This window comes from Camelus ferus, chromosome 8 (genome assembly GCF_009834535.1).
Source record: "Camelus ferus isolate YT-003-E chromosome 8, BCGSAC_Cfer_1.0, whole genome shotgun sequence".
Taxonomy (NCBI): domain Eukaryota; kingdom Metazoa; phylum Chordata; class Mammalia; order Artiodactyla; family Camelidae; genus Camelus; species Camelus ferus.
The window spans coordinates 73,227,994-73,234,171 of record NC_045703.1 but is presented as its reverse complement, the minus strand read 5'-3'; the positions used below and the strand labels follow the sequence as shown (position 1 = coordinate 73,234,171).

Genomic DNA, 6,178 nt, shown 5'->3' with positions numbered 1-6,178 from the left:
GCCTCCCTGCTCTGCTCCAGCACACGCCCTGGGGCACAGGGCTGGGTCCCAGGCCCTCCACCCGAAGTCTCCGTGGGACGTGCCCGCGGCCCCCTCTCCTGTGGGATCACATCCCTGGGGGAGGAGCAGTTAAAAGCAGAGGCTGGTGCATTTGCAGGGCAGGCTGGCAGGGGAGGCCCTCGTGACCCACTCTGCGGCCAGGTGTCCAGTGTGACTCATCACTTGTTAACCAGTCCCCGCTCCTCCTCTGCCTCTCCCAGGGACGGTTTGCTGGGCTTCTGGCTGAGCAAGACGTGGTCACATGTGGAGAACTCTGTCCAAGTGTGCACCGCCCAGACCATGCGCCCGACAGGCCCATCTGGGACCTCTGAGCGCCTGGACCGGCAAGGCTGGCTGAGACGCCCAGGGTCCCCACCTTGCAGCCCTGGTGCTGGAGGAGACCCTCGCACATCTGACCCAGCTGCTTCACCTCGCCTGCCTGAGTGGCATCAAAAGTTGGTGGCGTGTGGACGGAGTTTTGGTTCTGGTGAGGAGGAGAGGGGAGCAGGGCTGACGGGGCAGAGCAGGTGAGGACCCACGGGGCCTGCACCATCCTGTGCCATGCCCTCCTCCCGGGACAGAGAAGGGACAGCTCAGTGTGCATCTCCGCCACCCGAAGGTGCAGGTGTTGGAACAAGACCCCTTCCTAAAGCTCCAGCCCACAGTCTGCATCTGGAATCCTTCCTGAGCTGAGGCCACTGGCCACCTGGCTGGATGGGCAGGGGTCCCTGTCGCCATGGCCTGGGGAGTGGCCAGAGGCATCCAAAAGGTCCATGAGGAGGGCTCACGCAAAGCTCCACTAACAACAGAAAATTAGAAACTGCCCAACATAGAGGTTGGTTACAGAAATAAACCCCAGGGCTGATGCACGGGCCACATTCACATACGGCCTTGGTGGTGGGGGGTGCCTGCCTGTCCTGCAGACGGAACTGCACGAGGCCGTGAGCGTTCTCTACGCTGCTTTTCTCTTCAGACTTTGCCTCCACGGCGCGCATCACCACCCTGTGGTCAGGGCATCTGCAAAGTGCGGGGCTGTGCCCAGGACATGCACTGTCCTCTGAGACCTGCGTTCAGCCTCTCCGACCACAGGACGTGAGTGTGCTTACGTGTGTGTGTGTGCACATGTGTGCGCACGTGTGTATGCGTGTGTGCACACATGTGTGTGTGCACGTGCTCATGTTGTAGGAATGGGCTGGGGGCCTAAGAACGTGCAGGTGGGTGTCAGGATTACAGGACTTCCTCCCCGCCTACTGTCTCCTTCGCCCTGGTTTCCGTAAGCAGACAGGCATGTCGCTTGTAATCAGAAACCAGGCCGGTCAAAAACAGGGCCTGGCAGCAGAGGATTTTTATTGGCTTTTAATTTTTGTGTTTCCCAACTCAAAAGTCACTTCCTGGGCTAAGCACCCCGAGGCCACACCCAGTCCTTTGACAGCCCTGCCTGGGGTCAGCCTGCCACCCTGGGGTCCCACGGCCCCTGGACTGGACGCCCCTGCGAGGCCCGCAGCTGTCAGAGGACAAGGCAAATGCAGCTGAAATGCAGAGAAGAGCGTTGATTTGAGCAGAGTGAGTTCACACCAGTCATCCAAAACCTGACGTGGGGCTTCTGCACTTTTCTTAGCCTTGGAGTCAGAGTCTATCCTTCAAACGGATCCGGTCCAGAGGCGTAAACAAATGAACAGGAAGCAGGACTGTCTGCTGGAGGCCGGCCTGGGGGCTGGGGCTCACCCACACGCTCCCCCACGGGCCTCCGGGCAGAGGAGCCCCTCAGGGGCAGCCCAGACCCCGGGCCCTGGGAATCCGCGGGGGCGGTAATGCCAGCAGGACCTGAGGGCAGCCCAGCTAACCTCTCCACCCCATCACCCCTACGTAAGCTCTGAATTCCAACTCAGACTGGGAACCTTTAAAACTACATTTAAATTCCAGCTGCAGGGTGTGGGGCTCGCCCTGAATGTGCTGTTCGCGGGGATAGGACGCATGGGGCAGGGAGGACCGGAGCCTGGACTCAGAAGCACCCAGGCCTCATGCGGCTCCAACCAAAATCTGCCTGCACTTGTGCTGTTGTGAAAACATACGCTTCACAAGTTAAAACCAGACAGAAGGACGCGTCAGGCTTCACTGCTCCATAAAGCCTGAGCCAGGAGGCACAGAAGCCCCCGTTGCATGAGAGAAACAGGGCCGTTCTCCGCAGCGAGGAGGAGGAGGCAGCCCCACTCTGTGCCCCCTTTCCTCTTGGTTTTCCTGAATTCTGTGTTTGCATCCACAGAATTCCTCTTGGAGTCTGGGAATCATAGAAATGCAGGCGCAGAAAGTAGGTCTGCGGAAAGCTCACCTGGTTTTAAATTCAACCAGTCTTCTCTCCCGGCCTCACCCCTCCTGAAAGAGACAGGAACGCTGTGGAGGCCGGGGCTCCCCTCAGAGCCCGGGTGTGTGTCCAGCGGGGGTCGCTAAAGCCGACCAGCCTCCGATGGAGGTTAGGAATCTTCCAGTAAACCCAGCCTAACGCTGGCAAGCAAACCGTGGCTCCAGCCATGTTTGGGGTCTTTCATAACCTAAAGCCAAGAATTCTGCTGGTTTCGGAGAGGGCTGCTGTCACCGCCCAGAGGCCTCCAGAGACGTGTGCCCTGGCCTGCTCACTCACACACGCGTGCAAACACAGGCCTCTCTGGCAGCTGCATGCAGGGATTACAGCTTCTCTGCCTGTGAATGGGTGACAGTTCCCGGTCTCAGGCCTGGAGGTCTCTGCCCCGTCGGTTTCCAGCCGGGCGGAAGAGCTGGCGCGAGGCCTGTGAGAGACGCACCGCACACCTGGCGGGGCACACCTGGCCGGGCACGCCCTGCTCGCCGCCTCAGCCAAAGGCCCCGTGTGTCTGGCTGGCAGCTTGCTGGGCCGCCCTCGCTGCTCCCAGGCCTGCTCCCGAGCCGGCAGAGCCATTCCCTGCGGGCCGGGAGGGCGAGTTTAAGTGATTTCCCTTCACAAAGGTTCTGCGGCTCCGAGGTCGAAGCTGGAGCCGGGCCCTGCTTTCCCTGCAGGGCGGCTCCTCCCGGGGGTCGGTGTCCTCCCAACCCCCCGTTCTGCTCTCACTCACGTTCCCGCAGAGGTGGTGTCACGTCCACAGGTAAATCGGAGGCGTCCCCAGTGCTGTCCGAGGGGCGCGGTCACTGCGGGCCGCCTTTCCGTGGTTCTGGCACAGCAACGCCGTCTACACTTATTAGACACATGACTACACCCGGGTTCGAGGTGCGGGACTCGACCTTTAAAACTAGCACCTGTCTCTCTCCTTAACGCCCCCCAGGGACGCCTGTGGCCGCCAGAGTGTCACAGAAGGGTGACCTGGGGCATCTTTGAAGAGGGAAAGTGGGGAAAAGAGCGAGCACTGTTACCCTGGGCATGTTCATTCCAGACTGAGGTTCATAAACTTTCCTCAGTTGCTTCAAATGGGCCTTCGCCCTGTCACTCATCAATATCGTGAACCCCCAGCTGTGGGGCCAGGGAAGGGCCCCTGGGTGGCGGGGGGCTCAGCTGTGAGCCGGCCCCTCCTCACCTCCGGCGTCGTGCTGATGCCGACCGCCCGGGGCTGGGGCCTCCGTTACTGGAGTATTTCAGGCTGTTTCTCACATAACTTCGGTTTGATTAAAACCCCAAATATATTTGTCCAACCACATCTCCCTCTAATTTTTTAGCATATATTTATTTTAAGGGAAATATAAGCCGTGTACCTCTGACTCACTTCGCCTCGTCCACGCTGGCTGGTGGTGGTTGGAGGGTCTCTGTGAGTGCCCGGGGCTGGCCCCACGTACTTCACAGGCGCCAGCCCCAAGCCTTGCGTCCTTGCCTGCCGGGGGCTGTGCTTCCCGGGTCCGCGCTGGCCACGCGGGACGGTGGGCAGTGCACACACAGTGAGCTCGGGACCGCGGCCCTGCTGGAACCCGGAACCCACGGCCTGGAGGTGCTTCCAGACCTGGAAGAGCTCGCCTCCTCCACCCTGGACGGACAGAAAGCTCGGCTTGGACAGGCATTCGGGGAGGCCTGCACCCCACACCCACAGACCCAGCGTCTCCTCGGGCTCTTTTCCGAGCTGATCAGTGTAGTCTGTGATGAAGAAGAAGAAAACAGACACGCGTATTGAAAGCGCTCACGTTGGCAGAACTCCCAACCACCCCGAACCACGGGGCTTCTCAGCAGAAATCCCAGCCGCCGAGGCCAGCGCTGCGCTGCGGGGCTGAGAGCGTCGCCCAGGAGGGAGGGAGGCCCCCTCCTTCAGGCCAGGCCAGGCCGAGCGGGCCGCCGCTGACCCACACAGGGGTCTCCCGCTGGGCGGACGCGGGGTGGCACGTTTTAGTTGCCAGTTCCCTCCCAGGCCTTCACCCCAGACTGGCCTCTGGGATGGCCCCACATCCAGGGGATGCTCAGGGCAAGGTAACCACAAGAGGCCGTGCGCGCCGCCCCCCAGCAGAGGCGCCCCGCGGTCCTGATGGGCCCCGGGAGCTCCGTGCACGGGGACCCCAGGCCCCTTGCTGGGATCCGGGGCTCCGCGCCTCCTCCCGTGACCTGGCGTTCCCGTGGCCTCGCTGTTCCACCACTGGAGCCACTCATGCCACCGCGCTGGCTCCTAGGGAGGCTCGCCCGTCCCTTTGTCTCTGGCTGATGTGCGTTTATGCGTTTTTGCCAAAAACGATGCCAGACTTCCTGCTGCTTGGGCACAGGCCTGACGTGAAGCCTCCTGGGCGGTCATGTTCATGCAAAAGCTCTTACGTGTCCATCAGCACCAGCACTTCTGGGCCCAGCGCCACCCGCCCAGGCACCTCCTGTCCTCAGAGCCACGTGTTTGGTTCCATCACTGAGAAGGCATCCCAGAGCTCTCCCGGGGACCAAGCGCCAGGACCCCCGTCCTCTAAATGCCGACCCCGCCGTGGCCTGTGACCCCACTCAGTGGTGGGGGTGCGGCAGGGTTGCTGGGAAACGTGCCAATCAAGGGTTGGGCGGGGGCAGGCCCCTGGACAGGGGACGTGGTTTCTGCGCGGGGGCTGTGGAGCCAGTCACCGTGGCCTGGGTCCTGGAAAGTCAGGAGGCCTAGGCTGAGGCCACCTGGCCTGGACCCACCGCGGGACGGGCTGACGTCGGGGTCAGCTTGGGCGCTGGGAAAGGGTCTCTCCCCACCTATGAGGTCAGGGCTGCACCCTCCTCACAGGCTCTTCAGTATTAAACTCAGCAGGACGGTAAGTGCAGGGTGTGGGGCGGAGTCCGGAGTCTAGTGGGTGCACACTGTCTGGGGGCTCCAGCCTTTCCCCTAAAACCTCCTCTCACCAGCCCTTGTGTTGCCCTGTTTCTGCGTGATCAGCCCACAGAGCTCCCCGGGCCAAATCCAAGGGGCTCAGGCTTGCAGGGCCCTCCCACCTCCCACCCTCGACCCCCACCCCTCACCTCCCACCCACTGCTGCCCTGGAGCTGGGATCCCACGGCCCAGGCCCTGCCTGTTCCCGGGGCTGCCTGGGGAGTCGCAGAAAAACTGGGCTTCCCAGGCGGCGAGTTCACGCACCTCCAGGTGACACCCCAGCTGGAAAATCTTCCCACATTCCAGAATCGCACCTCAGATGTCCACAGGCTTTGCGGACTTGTGGCTTTGCACTCAGCTTTGACAGCAGGAAGAAACCCTGAAGTCAGTTTGCAGGTCTGTTCTCTGCGGCCAAGAACGGGGTGGGCGGCAGTGGAGGGGTGAGCCTTCCCCCGGGTGCCCTGTAGCCCAAGGCCAGGCCGTCTTGTCTGCGTGACACCAGATTCCCTCTGCTGTCATATTCGGCGTGTTAACATGAATTGTGCTCTGAGAGCTAGCAGTATGGATGTGTGTGTGCAGATGTGTGTCCGTGGACATACATGCACAGACGTGCCCAAACGCACAGGGAGTGTGCAGGCTGAGCCTCGCATAGACCTGCTCAACCTCCGATGAACACGCCCCCTCCTCCTTACACTCCTTCCTCCCCCGGCTGGTGGAGGAACATCTCCGGAAGTTTCCTGTGACCCGACGCCGATGGGACAGCCGGCGCTGTCTCTCGCCTCCAGCTAAGAGTACGTATGATGTAACGTCCCACCTGGTCTGTCCTAAGTGGCCTGCGGTCTTAGAGGATGGAGGGCGGGGCTGTT

The 6,178-nt window shown here is 61.6% G+C and overlaps 1 long non-coding RNA gene across 1 annotated transcript; it reads right to left on the bottom strand.

Annotated features, from left to right (window-relative positions):
- Positions 1–1,394: 1,394 nt before the first annotated feature.
- Positions 1,395–5,856, bottom strand: LOC116665541. Its single transcript, XR_004322204.1, has 3 exons — positions 5,577–5,856; positions 3,126–4,022; positions 1,395–2,974 (listed from the first exon to the last, which is right to left on the bottom strand). It is a non-coding gene; the product is annotated as an uncharacterized LOC116665541 (long non-coding RNA).
- Between the last annotated feature and the right edge of the window lie 322 nt (positions 5,857–6,178).